General features: G+C 44.3%; 1 non-coding gene across 1 annotated transcript; it reads left to right on the top strand.

Moving 5' to 3' along the window:
* Positions 1–19,183: 19,183 nt before the first annotated feature.
* LOC121276619 lies at positions 19,184–19,288 on the top strand. The gene has a single exon (XR_005942701.1). It is a non-coding gene; the product is annotated as a U6 spliceosomal RNA (small nuclear RNA).
* Positions 19,289–20,146: the final 858 nt, after the last annotated feature.

Below are 20,146 nucleotides of genomic sequence, written 5' to 3'. Positions count from 1 at the left end.
TTTTATATCTAGTATTGACCATGTGAGATCAGGGAAAGAGAATCAGATTGGTAAGATACAGTGATTGAGGCTTCCACCAACCAGCAAGTTGAACTCAAAATTTTGGATTATTGAGTGAGAGATATAACTCTTTACGTTTTGTGTTCTGTGAGGGAAAATGAGATAGTATTTAATTTACACTTCACTTGTATGTGCTCTAGTGATAAAATAATTCTTCTCAAAATAACAAGATTTGAGAAGAACTCAAACATATATTCAATTATTGATTTTGCAAAACTGAGATATTAATTGCTGAAGTCTTTAAAGTTGCTCTAGTGTGTCAATTTTGCAAAAATCACCATAGCAACCATGCCCAGACCATCATAAAAAACATTCACAAGAACACAACACAAATTGACACCCTACTGAAAATAGGTGAAAATGTAATATTCATCTTAACGCAATAACCAACACAAAATAGTTTTCAGGTTGACTATGATGTTGTACTTTGATAATTACAAACACAAAATAACCAGCACAGCTGCATCAAACATTACACTCCTTTCACAAAAGGAATTGGAGCCTCATGCTTTCCAAGAACAAATAGAAAATTCGAAAAAGTGGCATTATGTCATGCCTCTATTAATTCAAACATGATGTAACATAGCATGATGACCTTTCAAACACTCAACAATTTCAGAGAGAATTCAAATAATTTATGACCTCACAAAGAAATCTAAGGCATAGCAAAAATAAAATATCACATTTTAGTTAAAATAGGAATTTACTTTGATAAGAACATAGAAATAGGAGCAGAAGTAGGTCACTTCGCCCTTTGAGCCTGTTCCACCATTCAGTAAGGTCTTGGTTGACCTGATTGTGGCTTTGACACCACTTTCCTGCCTGCCCCCTCTCCCAACACATATGCCTCCCCCCCACTCCCGTAGCCCTTGGCTCCCTTGCAGATTGAAAATCTGTCTAACTCAGCCATTAATATATTCAATTACCCAACATCCAAGACGTTCTGTAGTAGAGAATTCCAAAGATTAACGACTCCCTGACAGAAGAAATTCCTCCTCATTTATGTCTTAAATAGGAAACCTTTTAGTTTGAAACTGTGCCCCCTAATTCTAGATTCCCCATGAGGGGGAGCATTCTTTCAACACCTACCTTGCCAAACCCCCTCAGAATATGTTTCAATAAGATCACCTCTCATTCTTCTAAACTCCAATGAGTATAGGCCCAATCTGCTCAACATTTCCTCTGCTCAACCTTTTCTCAGGTAATTCACTGGTTAATATGTTTGTAAAAACTTGGTTTGTGCTCCATTTTAACAGCATTGTTAGCCCATATAGAATACCGTATGTATTTGTGTAAGAGTTGTTTGCAAATCAAAGTCGATCCCATCGCTTTTGGCCTAACAAACCCTGGGCGGAATCGTGTGCTGCTCCCAGGAGTGGAAAGGTTGATAAGCGGGAGAACTTATTTGTGCAGGAGGCCAAAAATCATCTTCCCAACAGCAGGATGAAACTAAGGGATTAACTTCTCGGAAGTTTGAAGTTGGTGTCGAGCTTCCTGATTGCAAGCGTCAGGAAATCCTTTTGCATGCATCTGCATATCATGCATGCTCATTAAAAAGGTAACTTCGCCAGAATTAAATGCACCTTTCAAATCAAGTTCTCCGCAAGTGAGGAATACGTGCCTTCCGATTCACGACTGCATATAAGTAGCATGCAGCAAGCAAGCAGTGTTGCTGCTGGGGTTGGAGTAAGTAGCCACTGCTTTTTCCTCTTTGGGAACCGTTGTTCCATAACAGGCCACGATTGAGGTCGGGTGGTAGCAATTAAAAGGCAGCAGTGTAAGGCTGTCCTAGGCAGGAATGCAAGGAGAGAGGGGGGCTATGCGAGGCAGGGAGGGAGGAGGGCTGTCCAAGGCAAGCAGTGAGGGAGTCTGTGGTCTAAATGGAACAAGGCAGGGCTGTCTAAGAGAGGAAGGGAGGGTGGCTGCCTGAGGCAAGGAGGGAAGACAAGGTTGCAGGGACATATAGAGGATGGAAGGGCCTACCATCATGTTTGTGGTGGTCATGTTGTTGGGTGAGATAGGGGCTTTCCAGGCAGAGATAGTCTGAGAGATGGTCCCAAATGGTGGGGTTGGTGCAGTCAATGTTGGGGTTCTGGGGGTTGAACTGAGGGTATTGGGTAGCGGAGGAAACAGTCAGAGTGAGAGAAGGGGTGTGGGATGTGTTAGGGTGGAAGTTCCAGGTCATGGTCAGGTATCGGATGGTCTCATGGGGAGGGGCAAGGAATCAAATGGAATAGGTGGCATGGATAACGGGAGGGGTCAGGGTTAGGGTGGGCATGGGGATGGTAATGGAGGCCGAGGGGAGAGAAGGCATGAGGCGGGTGATTGTTGTAAGGTCAAGAGTAGTTGGGGAGAGGTTCAAGGATAACAGAGGGGAGGGATTTGTTCCATTGGATGGGTCATAGGTGATGTAGGGATGTTGGTGGGTGACAGGAGGAGGATGGAATGTGGTGGAGTGGGTCTGGAATCTGAAGTGCACCATTTGTGAAAATGCAGTCATTCTGAAAGTACGATCCTTTGAATGGGATGAAGGTTGTTGTAGGTGGATGGAGTTAATGGTGAGCATAAATGGGCAACCAAAGGGACACCCTAATAATCATGGGTTAAATGGATAGGAACCATGTGCAGGTACGTTTTCATCTCTATGAGCACAGTGGCATTGTTGCCTGATCCATGGAGCTCATTCAATCGTGTTCCCAACAAGGTTGAGTGAAGGAGGAGAGGATATGCTGAAGAACAGTTCCTGCTGTCCGAAGGAGGGAGGAAGGGAGGGAGCTGGCAGCACCATGAGCTCTCTTGGAGAATGAAGGGAGGATGCTGGACCATGCAGGGAGCTTCAACGTCAGAAGAAGATCCATAATGATTGTGGGGATACCAAGGGACATACTAAGAAGGTTATTCCTGAAGTCTTTAGACTTGAGGGTAACTGTGGGAAGTTCAAGGATGATCAAGGGAACGCCGAGGATAATGGATGGCAGGTTGAGGATTGGAGGTTGCGAGGTTATGCACTACTGTGCTGGGGGGAAGCTTGAGGGTCCCAGCTACGTGGTCATGATTGATAAAGGGATAGGTAGAATTTACCTGGGGTCAAGGCAAGGATGTTGGACTGTGGCTCGAGGATGCTGAAGGGAAGCTCAGCAGTGAAAGGAGGATGCACAGTCATGGCTTCCAATTCCAGTGTCAATGCTCCAGTCTCTATGCACATGGCTGCAACAACAAGGACAGATATCGGCATTGATCCTCCAGGATGGGATTGGTCATGGTAGCATGGGTGGAGGCCAGTGTTTGCCTGATGCTAATTATAGGCCTTCCCATTGTGCAAAAATGATCAGGACACGAGGGAGGGGCCTCAAAGAATATGCTGACCGGATCAATCCCAGCAATACGTTCATGGATAAACTCAGGCAGACATGGTGAGGAGTCAAGTGAACCCAGCGCTCCTGATAGCTCTGGTTTTGCTGTGGAGGAACCACTAGAGGGTAATCCAGGGCAATGCACAGCAGCTGGCAGAATATCATGGAAAGGCAGCAGAGAGTCAAACAGGTCAGGATGCTGACAAACAGGGGCCAGTGCAATGTCAAACATTGGTGCCCAACCAAATATACCACAGGTGGTGCAACTACCTGCAAATGTCGGATAAGCAATGTCGAAGGAGGCTGACAATGTCACAGGCTGCTATGGCTCCTCCAGTAAGACCTATATCTGTGAGGATTGGCAGGCAATCCAGTGCCTGTAGAATTGAAATTACTGCAGCATTGAACTTCAAAGCCAGTGGCTCTTTCCAGGGCTCCATCGCAGGCATGGGTGGAATATTGAAGCCTGTCACTCACAAATGCGTCAGTAAAAGGTCACAAATGCCCTGATCAGAAGAACAAGTGAATTTTTAAGATTCATAGCAGACCCAGAGTACCAAGCAGAGCTGTGGGATTCGCTGCCATCACTGGTTTTCCACAGGTGCAAGAGGCAATTGACATTGTGGTGCTGAGTGCTCCCTGGGACCAACCAGCAGCATTCATAAACTGAAAGGGATTTCACTCTCTGAATGTGCAGCTGGCCTGCGATCGCTGGAAATAAATCCTTCACGTTTGTGCGCACACACAGGGAGCTCTCATGATTCAGGAATTCTCAGTAACTCACAGCTGCCACAAGGCATTGCTCCATCTCATCGACTGCAGGTTGGCTTCTTGGTGACAGGAATGCCCACAGGGGACCTGGCTGATGATGCCAGTGCGAAACCCACAGTATGCCACCAAGGAGAGGTACAATGCTATCCTTGCCTCAACAAGGCAACAATAGAGCTGACTATTGGACTGTTAACAATGCTTGGACCGCTCGAGCAGAGCACTCCTGTACTCGCCAGACAGACCGTCCGGGATCATTGTAGTCTACTGTGCCCTGCACACCCTCACCTAGCAAACAGGGGAGGAATTTGCAAAGGGGGAGATGGATAAGCCAGATGTCTCTTCTCAGGATGAGGAAGGGGAAGACAATGCTGCTGAATAGTGGGTGGATGGTGTGAATGCAGTGTGAGAAGCCAGGGCAATAGTGCAACACTGCAGGCAGCCCGTGACACCTTCATCATCAGCAGATTCCAGGCCGAGTAAGGCACCTTACTACTATCGTTCATCAACCTCTGTTGGCTGGGAGCGTAGGGTTTTCTTGTGGATGTGGACATCTTTGTTTCATTACGTTGCACTTTTGTTTTGGTGGTTGCATTAAAGTTAATGTTTTCACTTAAACACTGCTGGGAATTGTGATACTGTGTGCCAATCTGAAATAAGAAACATCCTACTGGCGCTAGATGTGCTGCTCAGACAACATTACAGTGTCAGTGCCAGCAAGTGTGTAAACCTCCATTTACAACACTGTACATTCCTGCCACTTCTGGCACCTGGAAGGAAAAGTGCTGCTGGCCCTTGTTACAAGCAAGCCAATATGCATGCTACACCCATTCTTAACTTGGCAGGGAACTACACATCTCTCACTGACATGTTCTCCAAATGGGGGCAATGCCCTGCAAAGAACTCTGTCATGTGAACACCAGCAAGACATGCCATGGTTCGGCTGCCAATGCTCCTCAGACAGCAGCCTCAGAGGCAAGGCAACTGGGTGAATAGCACTTTATGGGTTGTCAGATGTGCTCCAAGCCCCCGAATTTAACAATGAGGCCCAAGGTTTAATCCGACACATGTCAGCACACTCAGAGATGCCACTATTGACGATAAGATGCAATAACTGGTGTATCCATACGCCCACATCATCTGAGACTGATCAGGAACGAGTGCAATGCCCTTAAATGCATACAGCCATTGCAGCAACTAGCAGCATAATGAAAATACAACATACGTGTATAAAGTGTAATTAAGCATATATTTACATGTGTGTTTCATATATAAAGTGAACACATGTGCTACCTTTGTGCCCTCATAATTTCTTATCCTTTCTTTTCCTATTACTGTGCCTAGGTGCCGGCTGACAGCTGAGGTGGAAGCAGCCTGCTGACTGCTATGCCGTGTACCTGAGATGACTTCGGCACCCGTCATCTGGTGATTCAACGCCTAGAGGGCTCCAAGAGTGCTCCAGCCTACTGAGGTCTCCTGCTCAGGTGCAGGTGCACCCTCCTGGGCCTGACCTGCTGGAAGTGATGGAGTCACTGGCAGAGGGAATGCTGAGAAGTAGGGCACGCTTGGAGTCTCCTGGGATAAAGTCCCCAGGGTATCTTGCTGGGGCTCCTTCTTCCTGTTAGTGCACGACGGCACCTCTCTGACTCCTTACGGAGTAGGAACGCCTGGAGGGAGGTCGAGGTGCCTTGCTCCCCCTCTGGCCTAGCTGCTGCTGCATTACACTGGTTGGAGTGATGGAGTGAAGGTCCAAGTGCATAACCAGCAGCCATGCATGTTCTGCTGGAACTGGCTTTCCAAGGTGATTACCACCCTTTCCATGGATGCTGCCAAGTGCTCACATGCCAGAGCCATGGCAGCAGCCAGAACTTGAACAGACTCCTCCTTTTGCTCAAGTCTGTGCATGGCCTCTAACATCTCTGCCAGATGTTCCCCTGCCTGTCTCTACATCTCTATCATGTCTGTTAGGGCCAAATTCAGAGGTTCATCATCTGAATAAGACTCAGCAGGGGCCTGGTCTCCAGCAGTCCTCTGAGTGTCAGAGACCACAGCTGTCACATCCTCCATCAGCTGCGGGCATGTGTCAGTAATGTGTTCATCAAATTGTGACCCTGAGCCTATTCTAGAATGTGTACCCACCGAGGTGAATGTCTCTGTGCTGGGGGAGGGTGCAAGAGAAAGCTCTGACAGTTTCCTCAGACGATTCAGCATTATCATCCTCAGGGGAGGATGTGGAGCTGGAGTTGGAGCTGGGGGATGACTTAAAATGGAGAACTAAAAGAATTCACTGATGGTTATACACAATCCCCTTTCTGAACAATATTTCAGGTGTTACTCCTGGAATTCCATTTGTCAACACCAGACTGGAAGCATTCTCACTGGATGGCTGAGAAACCCTGGATTCTCCATCAGTGCAGCCTTGGTCCTGGTCCTGCCCAGAAAGTTCCACAGCTCCCTCCTCAGTTGGGGTCAGAATTCTGATATCTGGGACTCCGCCTCCAGTCTTGGACCGCTCCTGTCTAGTATGAGCAGTTTTCTCCTGCTGACAGACAGATACAACAATTGAGTTTCATCCCATGCGCATGACAGCTCCTGAGCTCTTCCCAGTAAGTGTTTGATAACCACACTGTCCCACAACTGGTAAAACATTCACAGCAAGTGTTTCCCACACCCAGACATTCAGTCCACATTTGATAGAGGGGCCTGCAACCCAAACTCCTGTCTGACATCCCTTTTCACTCACACACTTACGTTGCTTGATGACCTTATGAGCGTGACTTGGCAATGACTACTTGGTGCCCCTTACCCTCGGTCGGATAGGAGGGCCTTCTGTTGTCAACCATGGGAAACAGGGCATCCCACCTTTCCTGGATGGCCTGAGGAGAACATGCTGAGAGGCAACACTGAACCACGGGGCTGTTCTTCTTTGGCTTCTCTGTGACATCAAGAAGTTAGCAGTTGAGGTTATCCGGGGTGGTGGGGGTGGGGGGGCAGTGGGGTGGGGGGGGGAAGTGTAATATTAGGGTGTGCAGGGATGAAAGGGTTAATGTGTGGGACTGAAAAAACGGTACCATCCACATGGTGACATAAGAGAGAAACCTCATGGCTTAATCTGAGTAATACCTGTTCCTTAGCTAGTCACAACCAAAATACGACATGGTGGCAGCTGTGAAGGACCCTGAAATCTCCAAAAATCATGTTTAAAAAAAGATTTGCACATCCAACCTGAAAAAAAGGCACCAAAACTGAAGACTTTGGTAAGACAGTTGAAAATCTCCAAAAGAGCCCTATTGAAGTCATGGAGACTGAAAGGCAGAGAAAAAAAAAATCAGCTGTTCAGCTTACTCAGGGGTATAGTGGCCCATGAAAAATCCTGACCCAGCAGCCGAGTCAGAGAGCATAGTGACTATCAAGCAAGGGTAAGCAAACCTCGAGAAAGGTACAATATCTTCAAATTAATGGTGTAGCAAGCAGGCAGCAATGGGCAAATTCCATTTTTAGCAAGGGCAGATTTCGATACATTTCGCAGTCTGGGTCCAATTTCAGTGCCATTACATGTGGCTACCGCATGGCAGTAATTGAAAAAATAAGGCTGCTTAAACACGATTCCCCAACAGAAGGGAAGCAGTGAACAGTGCTTAATAGTAACTTCCAGCGATTATTTTTAAAATGATGTGAAGTTTAGGAAGGATTACCAAGGAGGGTCAGTGACCACAGTGGGTATCAGGGAAAGCCTGATCATTGTGGGAAAACTCCAATACCGCAACAAAAGTTTTAAAAAGTCAAGCCAAAGCTCCTAAGAGCTTAAAACAGCTATGGATTCCCAATGTACCTTGCTAGATTCATTTGGCAATATCTGGAAGGGTCAGATCAGAATTGGGCACTATGGAGGAAGAGATTGTTAAGATTCAGAATTGCATCTGGATTGAACAATAAGTCTTAGGCTGAACAAGTCAATACATTATTGTGCTTTATTAAAGCAATTACTGATGATGTGATAGCAAGAGAAAGCATTAATGAAACATCAGACAAATTCGCAGAGGTCTTAAAAGCCTCTGATAATTACTGTAATTTACAGAGTAACAAGATATTATAAAGAGCCAAGTTCAATGAATGAGTCCAGAAAACTGGTGTACAAGTAGATATCTTTATCAGTAGGTGACCTATATCAACTGGCTGAGGGTTGTGAGTATGGCGATCTTAAAAGAATTGATACGGGACCATATTGTAGTTGGGCTTACTCTGTCTGATGTACTGGAATCCAAAAAAGGCTGAACTTTGGAGAAGGCAATACAACCAGTCAGACAATCAGATGTCCGTCAACAAAATTGAACCATACTAAGAAAGGAAGACAAACTGTGGTTCAGCAAACCCCCATTGATGGTCCAACTTATTAAAGAATGTCAAAGACACTCTGGGGGAAAAGGAAACCTTGTGGAACAAAAACACAGGACGCTATTAAACCGTGCCAGGCACAAAAAAAAACCCATAGGTGCAAACAGTCATTGCAAAAGGTTTGGGCACTTTGGAAAGATGTGCAGAACTAAAACCTCGAGATACACAGAGGAACAATGAGAGAATCTTTGTCCACAAGGCCATGAATGAAACAGAGGAATCTCAACAAGAATGATCCCTAGTTGGGATCAAAGACTCCAGATAGACATTCTGGGATGTGGATATTTGTGTCAATGGACATATTACAAAATTCAAATTGGATATAAGAGCAAGTTTAACAGTCACGTCTGACAAAGAACTGTGGTCAGTAAAACAATGCCTGAAGCCATGTACATCCCAGGCTCAGGGGGGTCAAGCTGCAGGTCAAGCAGCTTGCAACACTCCAATACAAGAACAAACAGATATAGAAAACATTGTAAGTGCTTCACAATCAGGAATTCTCTCTTCTGAGTCAAAAAGCCTGTGTCGACCTCGACCTCATTCAAAAGATGGAGGAAATCAACCAGCAAGGATCTGGGTCTGACTTCAGACAGGATTTTCCAAAACTATTCACTCGGCTTGGCGACTGAAGACTGAATAGAGCATAATGCTGAGAAAAGATGCTAAATCAGTGTGACTTTTAACACTGATGAAGAAGAAACATCATCCACTCATGAAAAAGGTTCAATTGCAACTTGACAAGAAGACAAAAATGGGAGCCATCTCCTCCATCATTAAGTTGACAAAACAGTGTTCCGGAATGGTTCCAGTTTCTAAACAAAATGGGTCCCTTTGCATCAGTGTCGAACTGACTCAACTCAACAAGACTGTGGTGAAGGAAATCCACCCAATGTCCTCAGTGGATAATAGTTTGACTAAGCTCTCCAAGAGTACAATGTTCTTGAAACTCAATGCCAACACTGGCTTTTGGCAGGAAACATTGGATGAAAAATCAAAACTGTTGACAACCTTTATTAACCCATTCAGCAGATTTTGTTTTAACCGTTTGCTGTTTGGCAAAACCTTGTCATCTGAAATTTTTCAACAAAAGTTGTCTACCATCTTGCAAGGCCTTAAAGGCATAATGTGCCACATGGATAACATCCTTGTCCATGGAGCAATTGCTGAAGAACACGATCTAAAACTTAAAACTGTCTTGAACTGTTTGCAGGAAGAAGGACTGACACTTAACAATAAGTGTGAATTCTCCAAAACATCTTTTTTGATTTTTAGGCCACATTATGAGTAGCACAGGCAAAATGTCAGACCCACAAAAAAAGGGTAATCCTTTCCAGATCTTCAACAAATCCTGGGTATGGTAAATCAGCTGGCACAATTCCTGCCCAACTTAACGTAAGTCATAGAACCCTTGAGATACCTGTTGAAGAAGTCGCAAGCATGGTGTTGGGAGCACACCAAGAGCAAGCATTCCACCAGTTTAAAGACACGCTGTTCTCACTAGGTAGCCTCCTCACTACGACCATTCCTACCGACCACTTTCACAGCTGATGTCTCATCATACAGGACTAGGGGCAGTTCTGTTTCAAGAGCAACTGAATGGGTGCTGTTGACCAGTCCATAAAGCGTCTTGAGTGCTATCTGACACAGAAACATCCCCACCGGTATGGTCTGAGTGCTCTCCAATTCTTCCTCGAACAGAGGCCCGAACAATCCTCTTCCACCACTACTCTCCTCCGTCTGGCTGAACTTGTTCTCTCACTAAGACAAAAGCAAAATACTGCGGATGCTGGAAATCTAGAACAAAAACAAAAATACCTGGAAAAAATCAGCAGGTCTGACAGCATCTGCGGAGAAGAATACAGTGGATATCACTGGCCCCCTATCGAGCTCTCCTGACCCACCCCCTTCTACCAGCTTATATTTCATCTCATTTCAATATGTCTTAGTTCTGATGAAGGGTCGTACGGATTTGAAACGTTAACTGTATCCCTCTCCGCAGATGCTGTCAGACCTGCTGAGCTTTTCCAGGTATTTCTGTTTTTGTTCTCTCACTGAATAATTTCTCCTTAAACTCGTCTCACTTCCTCCAAATAAAAGTTGTGGCTATGGGTACCTGCATGGGCCCCATATGCCTGTCTCTTTATGGGGTATGTGGAACATTCCATGTTCCAGTCCTACTCCGCCCCCTCCCAGAACTCTTTCTTCGGTACATCAATGATTACTTCAGTGCTGCTTCATGCTCTCATCGGGACCTGGAAAAATTTATTAATTTTGCTTCCAGTCTCCACCCCTCCATCATTTTCACATGGTCCATCTCTGACATTTCCCTCCCCATCCTTGACCTCTCTGTCTCAATTTCTGGTGATAGACTGTCCACCAATATTCATTGCAAGCTACCAACTCCCACAGCTACCTCGACTCCAGCTCCACATACCCCGCTTCCTGTAAGGACTCCATCCCATTCTCGCAGTTTCTTTGCCTCCATCGTATATGTTCTGATGAGACCACTTTCAAAAACAGTTCCTCTGACATGTCTTCCTTCTTCCGTAACCAAGGTTTTCCACCCACGGTGGTTGGCAGGGTCCTCAGCTGTGTCCGGCCCATCTCCCACGCATCCACCCTCACGCCTTCCTCTCCCTCCCAGAACCATGATAGGTCCCCCTTGTCCTCACTTATCACCCCACCAGCCTCCGCATTCAAAGGATCATCCTCCACCATTTCCGCCAACTCCAGATTGATGCCACCACCAAACACATCTTCCCTTCAGCCCCCCTGGTGGCATTCTGTAGGGATCGTTCCCACTGTGACACCCTGGTCCACTCCTCCACCACCCCCTACATCTCAACCTCTCCCGCGGCACCTTCCCACTTAGCCGTAGAAGATGCAACACCTGCCCCTTTATTTCCCCCCTCCTCACCGTCCAAGGGTCCAAACACTCCTTTCAAGTGAAGCAGCATTGCACTTGCACTTCCCTCAATTTAGTCTACTGCATTCACTGCTCCCAAAGTGGTCTCCTCTATATTGGAGAGACCAAACGCAGACTGGGTGACCGTTTTTCGGAACATATTCGGTCTGTCTGCAAGCGTGACTCAGATTTCCCTGTCACTTGCCATTTCAACACACCACCCTGCTCTCATGCCCGCATGTCTGTCCTTGGCCTGCTGCAATGTTCCAGTGAAGCTCAATGCAAACAGGAGGAACAGGACCTCATCTTCCAACTAGGCTCTTTGCAGCCTTCCGGACTTAACATTGAGTTCAACAATTTCAGATCGTGAATTCGCTTCCGTCCTCACCCCCTTTTTGATCCCCCTTTTTCCAATAATTTATATTTTTTAAATATATTTTTCTTTTCCCACCTATTTCCATTATTTTTAAATGTATTTCCATCCATTGTTTCATCTCTACCTTTTAGTCTATTTCGATCCCTTCCCCACACCTCACCCCCACTAGGGCCATCTGTTATTTGCTCATCCTACTCACCATTAGCACATTTCTTAGCAAATATTACCACAGTTAACACCCCTTTGTCCTTTTGTCTATGTCATCTTTGGCAATCTCTCCTTTGCTTCCACCTATCACTGGCCCTCTATCCAGCTCTATCTGTCCCACCCCCCTCAACCAGTTTATATTTCACCTAATTTCTTATTCCCTCAGTTCTGATAAAGAGTCATACGCACTCAAAATGTTAACTGTATTCCCCGCTGCAGATGCTGTCAGACCTGCTGAGTTTTTCCAGGTATTTTTGTTTTTGTTTCAGATTTCCAGCATCTGCAGTATTTTGCTTTTGTCTACAGAAATGAGGTGTGCAGTTATAGAAAAGGAAGCTTTCATGGTCTCGTGGGCTTGTGAAAAGTTCTCCAACTACATCATCGGGCTAAAAGTCATCATCAAGATGGACCACAAACCAATCATCCATCCCATTACTGAATGAAAAGGAACTTACTGGAATGCCTCCAGAAATCCAGAGATTCCAATTGCAACTAATGCACTTTGCTTAGGAGTCAGTATGTCCAGGGCAAGCTAAAAATGATGCAGACACATTGTCCAGTGCCACAGTTGACCACCAGGCAACACAGGATATTAATGTGGTCAGTGAGGTCAAGTCCTATTCCTAGTTTGTGGCAACACAATTGCCATTGAGCTCCAAAAAGCTGCAACAAATATGCCAAGAGCAGATGCAGGATGAAGACTGCAACTATACGCATCAACACCATATGCAATGTTGGCCACAGCAGCGACCCAGTGGAATTGTCATGAAAATATGCTTTGAACAATGGAAAATCTTTACCATAATTGATAATCTGCTGGTGTGCGATGTACGATTGGTAATTCCTGTCTCATTCCGACCAGAGATCCTGGAAAGAATCCACCAGGGCCACATGGGCATCACAAATTGCAGAGCACGAGCCCAGCCTGACACGTGGTAAGATCGATAAGAGAGACAATTTCATAGTGCCAGGTATGTGCAGTGCACAAGCCAGACCAAAGGGCCCATTAGCTGCACTCAGTTCCCTACCTGTTCGTGGGAACATTTGGGAATGGATCTATTTATGTACAATGGGAAACCCTTCCTTATTACCATCGACTACTTCTCCAGGTGGATCAAGGGGAAACAGGAGGGCATGCCAGAAGCAGTGCCTGGCATACCTAAAAATGAGGTGTCAATCTGGCAAAGCTACAACCCAGGACTACTTGTGTGTCAAACAGCAAAAGCAGCAAGTGATAGACAGAGCTCAGCCACAAGCAACAGATCACATCAAAGCTGCAGTCCTGCCACATCCAGTCGTGAATGGTGGTGGACAATTAAACAACTCACTGGGGGAGGAATATCAACAAATATCCCCATCTTTAATGATGGAGGATCCCAGCACAGCAGTGCAAAAGATAAGGCTGAGCATTTGCAACAATCTTCAGCCAGAAGTGCCGAGTGGATGATCCATCTCGGCCTCCTCTGGAGGTCCCCAGCATCACAGATGTCAGTCTTCAGCCAATTTGATTCACTCCACATGATATCAAGAAGTGGCTGAAAACACTGGACAGTGCAAAGGTTTTGGGTCCTGACAATATTCCGGCAATAGTACTGAAGACTTGTGCTCCAGAACTTGCCATGCACCCAGCCAAGCTGTTTCAGTACAGCTACAACACTGGCATCCACCCGGTAAAAAAATTGCCCAGGTATGTCCTGTACACAAAAAGCAGGACAAATCCGACCCAACGAATTATTGCCCCATCAGCCTACTCTCGATCATTAGTAAAATGATGGAAGGAGTCATCAACAGTGCTATCAAGTGGCTCACTGACGCTCAGTTTGGGTTCTGCAGGGGCAGTCAACTCCTGACCTCATTACAGCCTTGTTTCAAACATGAACAAAAGAGCTGGACTCCCGAGGTGAGGTGAGAGTGACTGCCCTTGACATCAAGGCAGCATTTGACCAAGTGTGGCATCAAGGAGCCTGAGCAAAACTGGAGACAAAGACCATCTCCAACAAATGAGAATCAAACTGGCTACCCTTGACATTCAATGGCCTTAACATCACTGAATCCCCCACTATCAACATCCTGGAGGCTACCATAGACCAGAAACTGAACTGGACTAGCCATATAAATACAGTGGCTACAAGAGCAGAGTCAGAGTCTGGGAATTCTGCAGCAAGTAATTCATCTCCTGAATCCCAAAGCCTGTCCACAATCTACAGGGCACAAGTCAGGAGTGTAATGGAATACTCCCCATTTGCCTGGAAGGGTGCAGCTCCAGCAACACTCAAGAAGCTCAATACCACCCAGAATAAAGTAGCCCACTTGATTAGCACTTCATCCACAAACATTCACTCCCTCCACCACCGACACTCTTATGCGCCAGGTGCGGCAACTCTTATCGAAGGACGAGCGAATCAAACCAAATAAGTCCATATGAAGGTTAACGATTTTCCAAGCCTGACAGGAACATGATTAGGGAGAGTTGTGAAACCTATTGAATCTATGACATCAGAGATTTGGGGGGGATATGAGGTAGTATGTAAAATATATTGGGACAAATGTAAAACATATTTGGACAAAGAATCAGGTTGAGATGAAGCATAAAGATGTTCAGGGCTGAAAGGGTTAATGTGTGGGACTGGAGAAACAATAACGCCCACATAGTGATGCAATAGAGACACATGACTAAGTGTTGAGAAGGAGAACGTGCATGGCTTAGACTGAGTAATACCTGTAGTCTAGTATAACTCTAAATAGTTATGTTCAACTTGTAAACCAATTAATATTCAGATATATCTATGCCTCTGTGACTGTTTCTTAGCCAGTCACAACCAACATACAACAGGAAGGATTAGAAGATCTTGCTGCAGATGTCCACTCAGTGAGGCAAGGCGATGCTCCTGGTTTGCAGGGAATGAATACCTGTCTGAGTGCCCTTTAAATATGGCGCCTGGACCATTGACCCGGTGAGGTAATGGTGAGTTCCTGCCTCCCCCAACGCATGACTCGCTGTTGCCCTCGCCATGCATAGCTAATTGGCTGGTCACTACGTGGTCCCACATGGCCAGCCATCCCACTCTCGAACAAAGTTATTGTGTACCTCCTGTCCTGCTACCGACAATCTCACCACTACCAAAAGATTTTGCCGCATCATTTTTCCTACACCTCATGTAAAAATCAGCTCCAGTTTTTCAGGGATCTAGGCCAAAAAATTTTTAGAACCAGAATATAATCATGGAGATGTTAATGGTTTGATTTCATTACAGATGAATAAATACCAATAACAATGAACACTGTAAATAAATGCTACATTTATATGTTTAAGTTTTGTTTCTATCTATTCAAATTATTAAAATGATCAGATTATGAAATATTAATTCTTTAGTTTTGGCTTCTTTCTTAATTCTATTGTGACAGTCATTTTTGGATTTCACTTGGACCCAAATCAAGTATGCATGTTAGCCCTTTCAAAACATCACCAGTGTAAAAGTCAACCCCTTGACTTTGGGCCGAAAAGTATTGATCTTGAAAGTTCTATTTTTACGTGATTACATGTGACAAGTGATTGAGCAAAGTAGGGATTTCATATGAAAATCTTAATGTATGCATTACTGGAAATATGAAACATTACAATGCCATGAGGTTTCGTCCTCCTTGAAATATTTTACATACCTGACAGTCTAAAATGCGATGCCTTCCATGATACAAAAGGGAGATGAAAGTACCATGTGTAAACAGAGAATATTTCTGCCGACAGTAGAATGTATTTTTTATACAGTTTCTGTGCCTCTGGAGTAGCTTGATGTCACTTTTGTCAACAGCACTCGTAATTGTGGAGAACTGTAGCACTCACACAGCCTTTATTTCCTTTAGCATCAAAATTTGTCCAAAGGGAAGGGAAATTGCTTTAAATTACAAAATAAAATCCTCATTTAAAAAGATTCTAAAGAATTAAAATATGCAAAATTACTACGTGAAAATACATCAGAAATAACTAGCACAGGATAAGGGGAACCAACTTCAGCTGTCAAGATTCCAGCAAACATCGTGCATGTGCATGGAATTTATCCAACACAAATACTTGGGGATCCTCCATTTAGTTCATTTTCCTTTGTTTGGTGTTTTTACATCAAATTTTAACAGACACTTTTCTCACTTTTCATTTTTGTGTTAACAATTGTGTTTTGATAGTGCATGTGTATCAAACAGAGGGAGCTTTCCACAGAGGTAATTCTGTCTTTCATTGGATGCTACTGGCTGAAATATGTGGTCAGGAAGTTAGAATGTGTACTGCAGCAGCAAGGCAATAATCAGAGAATCTAACAAAAGATCTTGTATCTCACTGATTTTATTCAAACCTCTCAATTCCACACACAACTTTGGTCAGTGAAGCTTAGCAAAAGCAGTTGCAATGAATAATGTAAAATAGTAACTGTCTGAATAGACAAAGGTTTGTGAGCTCACTATCAACATGATCCTTGTGATGCCTATGCTGTCAGTATTTGATATGTGGTTTAACCTGTACCCAGTTGTGTTTTGCTGTAAAATATGGCTGAAAATATGTGAAGGGCATGGCTTGAGCAAAGCATTATTGCATATTAGCACAAAAGGACCTGATTCAGGACTTACAGAGAGGAAGGTCTATTAGAAATCTTTGACACTCTGTCTTTCTATGGGGGCTAATAATTGCCACAGTGCCAAAACTGCAGAGTGGATAGGTGGGAGGGAGGGAGTGATTGAGATGGGGGTTGGGGGGCAGCAATGGGAGGGAGCACCATAGGACAGAACATCGGAGTGTTGGGGAGAGAATATCGCAGTGGGAAGAATTCTGGGTCAGGGCAGACGCTGCAGAAACCTAAGGCTCACAGCCTCATTAACATATTGAAATAACCCACCTCTAGAAAGCAGGTTAGTCATCCATTACCAACCTAGTTCAGTAAAAAGTGTAAACTGGATGTGCGAAGTAGTTTGAGGTTGGATTTCAGGTTTCGGAAATTTTAACAATATCCATCCACAATCCTCTCCTATCTGTCAAAGGGCATTAAAATTCTTCTCTATGTTTTGGTTATTTCATTCCTCCAAAAAATAATGTGCTTGAAACAATTTGCTTCATTGGCCTGATCAGGATGTGGGAGAGATAGGGAGTCAGTTTTGTACAAAATTAAAGTGGTCAGTAGTGAACTTGAATCCCAGAACGTGTGTTGTGAGATTCAAAAGCAGGTTGTCAAATGTTGCACTTAAAATTGTGTTGACGTTGGTTAGAGAACAACAATAAGCTAAATGAAGTGTTGCAACTAGGATGGTTCCAGTAAGGAGAGTGGGAAATGTGGGAAGTGAGACACCTATTGAGATGTTACAAATTAAGCACTGGAAACCAAATATACATGTTTTTAAACTTGAGGCAAGGAGTGTTATTTCTGTGGTGATGTGTACACACATGAGCCTAAGTGACAACAAAAGTAATATAACATCAAACCTTTGAACAAATGAACTATATTTCATACTGCTGTCATTTTATGAAAACTGAGGAACCAGCAGAAAGCTAGTGAAAAGCAGAAGATTCAATAAAGGATAAACCTCATCAATTCAGAAACATAATAAAATCATTGGAAATAGCCAATATTACTTACGGAAAGATGAATTTAGATTTCATGTTGGGAAAGGCAATGAGGAAAAGTGAAACCTATTGAAAATGATTACATAAATGATTGCATAGATTGAAGCCAGGTGGATGCAGTGAATGATTCTAGGTGTCTGAAAAATATTAGAGGTGAGTGGAGCTTTGAGAAAATTGAGCAGAATCGTAGTTTCAAATTAAGACCACAGAAAAGCTGAGTGAAGTAGTTGCCATGTGGTTCTGATACGTGTTTGATCAGTACCTGATTTGTTGATGGGAATAATAAAAGCAGGAAGGAAACACATGCTGGTGATGGATGGGAATAATTGTCTGAACATGTGTTACCATCAGAAAGCTATATCCACTGCCCATCTATATCAGGAAATACCATACATATCCAACCAGCTCCCGTGGCACAACAGCTCTCCCCTTCAATTAAGATCAACACCTGGAAAATGTGGACCATTTTATGTATCTTGGGAGCCTCCTCTCGACAAAGGTAGACATAGACAACAAAAATCATCATCGCCACCAAAGTGCCAGCTCAGCCTTTGGCCGACTGAGGAAAAGGGTATTTGAGGATTAGGATCTCAAATCCAAGACTAAGGTCATGGTTTACTAAGCAGCAGTGATCCCTGTACTCCTATATGCTTCAAAGGCTTAGACAATCTACATCAGGCATCTCAAAGCACTGGAGAAATATCACCAGAAGTACCTTCACAAGACCCTCCAAACCCAGTGGCAAGAAAAGCAGTCCAACAGCAGTGTCCTCTCCCAAACCAACCTGCCCAGCATTGAGGTGCTAATCACTTAAAAACAGTTCCACTGGGTGGCAGATGCAGTTTGCATGCCTGACACCAGACTCCTGAAGCAACCGCTCTACTCAGAGCTCAGCTGTGGCAGCACACTTCCAGGAGGCAGTGGAAACATGTTATGGATCTCCTCAAAGAGTCCATGAGGAGGTCAAAGATCACTGCAGATTCATGGGAGTTCCTTGCTTATGAGCGACCAAAATGGGAGAAAGCTCACCTGGGAAGGTACCGACCACATCAAGAGACTTCATCAGGAATGTGCAGAGGTGAAGTCGAGGCATCGGAGGGAGCGCACAAATCTCTAAACAACCCATTGACCCAACCCTTGATGTACCATCTACTTCACATGTGGCAGAGTATGCAGATCATGCATTGGACTCATTAGCCATCTCAGAACCCATCGAACTGAAGTGGAATCAAGTCATCCTCGATCATGAGGGACTGCCTAAGAATAAGAAGAAGATATCAGGAAATTGAAGGCACTCTATTCCATGAATTAATTGAACTTAGGGCTTAACGTCATGATTGCACTGAATTAAACCAAACAAAACAAAATCAAAATACTGCAGATGCTGGAAACCTGAAATAAAATATGCTGGAAACACTGAGCAGGTCAGGTGGCATCTGTGGAGAGAAACAGAGTTAATGTTTCAGGTTTAGACCGCAGCTCTATAGCAGTTTTAACAAAGGCAAACTTCCTATGCTTACTTCAGCAATGTATATACTAAAATTGGAACAATACAGAGAAGATTAGCATGGCACCTGTGCAATGGTGACATGCAAATTTGTGAAGCATGTCTTTTTTAAAACCATATAATGTTTAAATCAGATGGTTAATGCATGGTGCAGCTACCTGCAAAATGCAGGTTCTATGACTGAATTGGGGAAATCTGCTACTTTTGACTGCACTTCAGTCTGATGCTCCTGATCTTTGGCTGCCTAGTACAGAGGGAAGTGGGCAGAGCAGAGGATTGCCTTGTAGGACTGTTTCAAGGCCTGGCCAAGTGACGATTAACAAGTCCAGGCAGCGGGCAGTCGGGGTGGGGGGTGGTGGGTCGTTGGACTCAATTTTCTGCCTCTCTTTTGGGATTAGATTCATGCCTGGATGTCCCTGGTGATAGAGAATGCAGTGTCTGCCAGTACTCTTGAAGTCTCCTGTGACTGGTATACACCAGAGGGACTAGAGTGCTTCAACCATAATCAGAATAGGTTTTGATGTGCTTAGTTTTCCTTTCAACTTTTGTTAATTTATTAGTTGTGCCTCGTTAAAATAGGGGCACTGATAGCCTTTTCTTAATTGATATGTACTGGTAATTGGTTGAATCTAAGAGAATTAGACAAAGTTTCCAAGATGGCAATGTAGTCATCCGAAAAATCTGTTACGTCACAATATTATCCACTCATATTTTTCTCAGATATTACATAGGATTTCATTTTGTTTTGGGTCCTAACTTAACACACTGATTTTATCAACAGGCTTTCAGATTAGTTCTCCTGACACTGGGCTGTTAGTGAATATAAGGGTTTATCTTGGGGTTCCATCAAATGAAAGGGCAAAGAGGAAGTGGAGATAAGTTAATGAGGGAGATGAGGACAGAGAGAGAGAGAGGGAGAAAAAGAGAGAAGGAAAATTAAAAGGAATTCAGTCCCTTGCATCCTGAGATA

Source organism: Carcharodon carcharias, chromosome 3 (genome assembly GCF_017639515.1).
Source record: "Carcharodon carcharias isolate sCarCar2 chromosome 3, sCarCar2.pri, whole genome shotgun sequence".
NCBI lineage: Eukaryota > Metazoa > Chordata > Chondrichthyes > Lamniformes > Lamnidae > Carcharodon > Carcharodon carcharias.
Note: the sequence above shows the minus strand (reverse complement) of the source record. Positions and strands in the feature narration are given on the sequence as shown.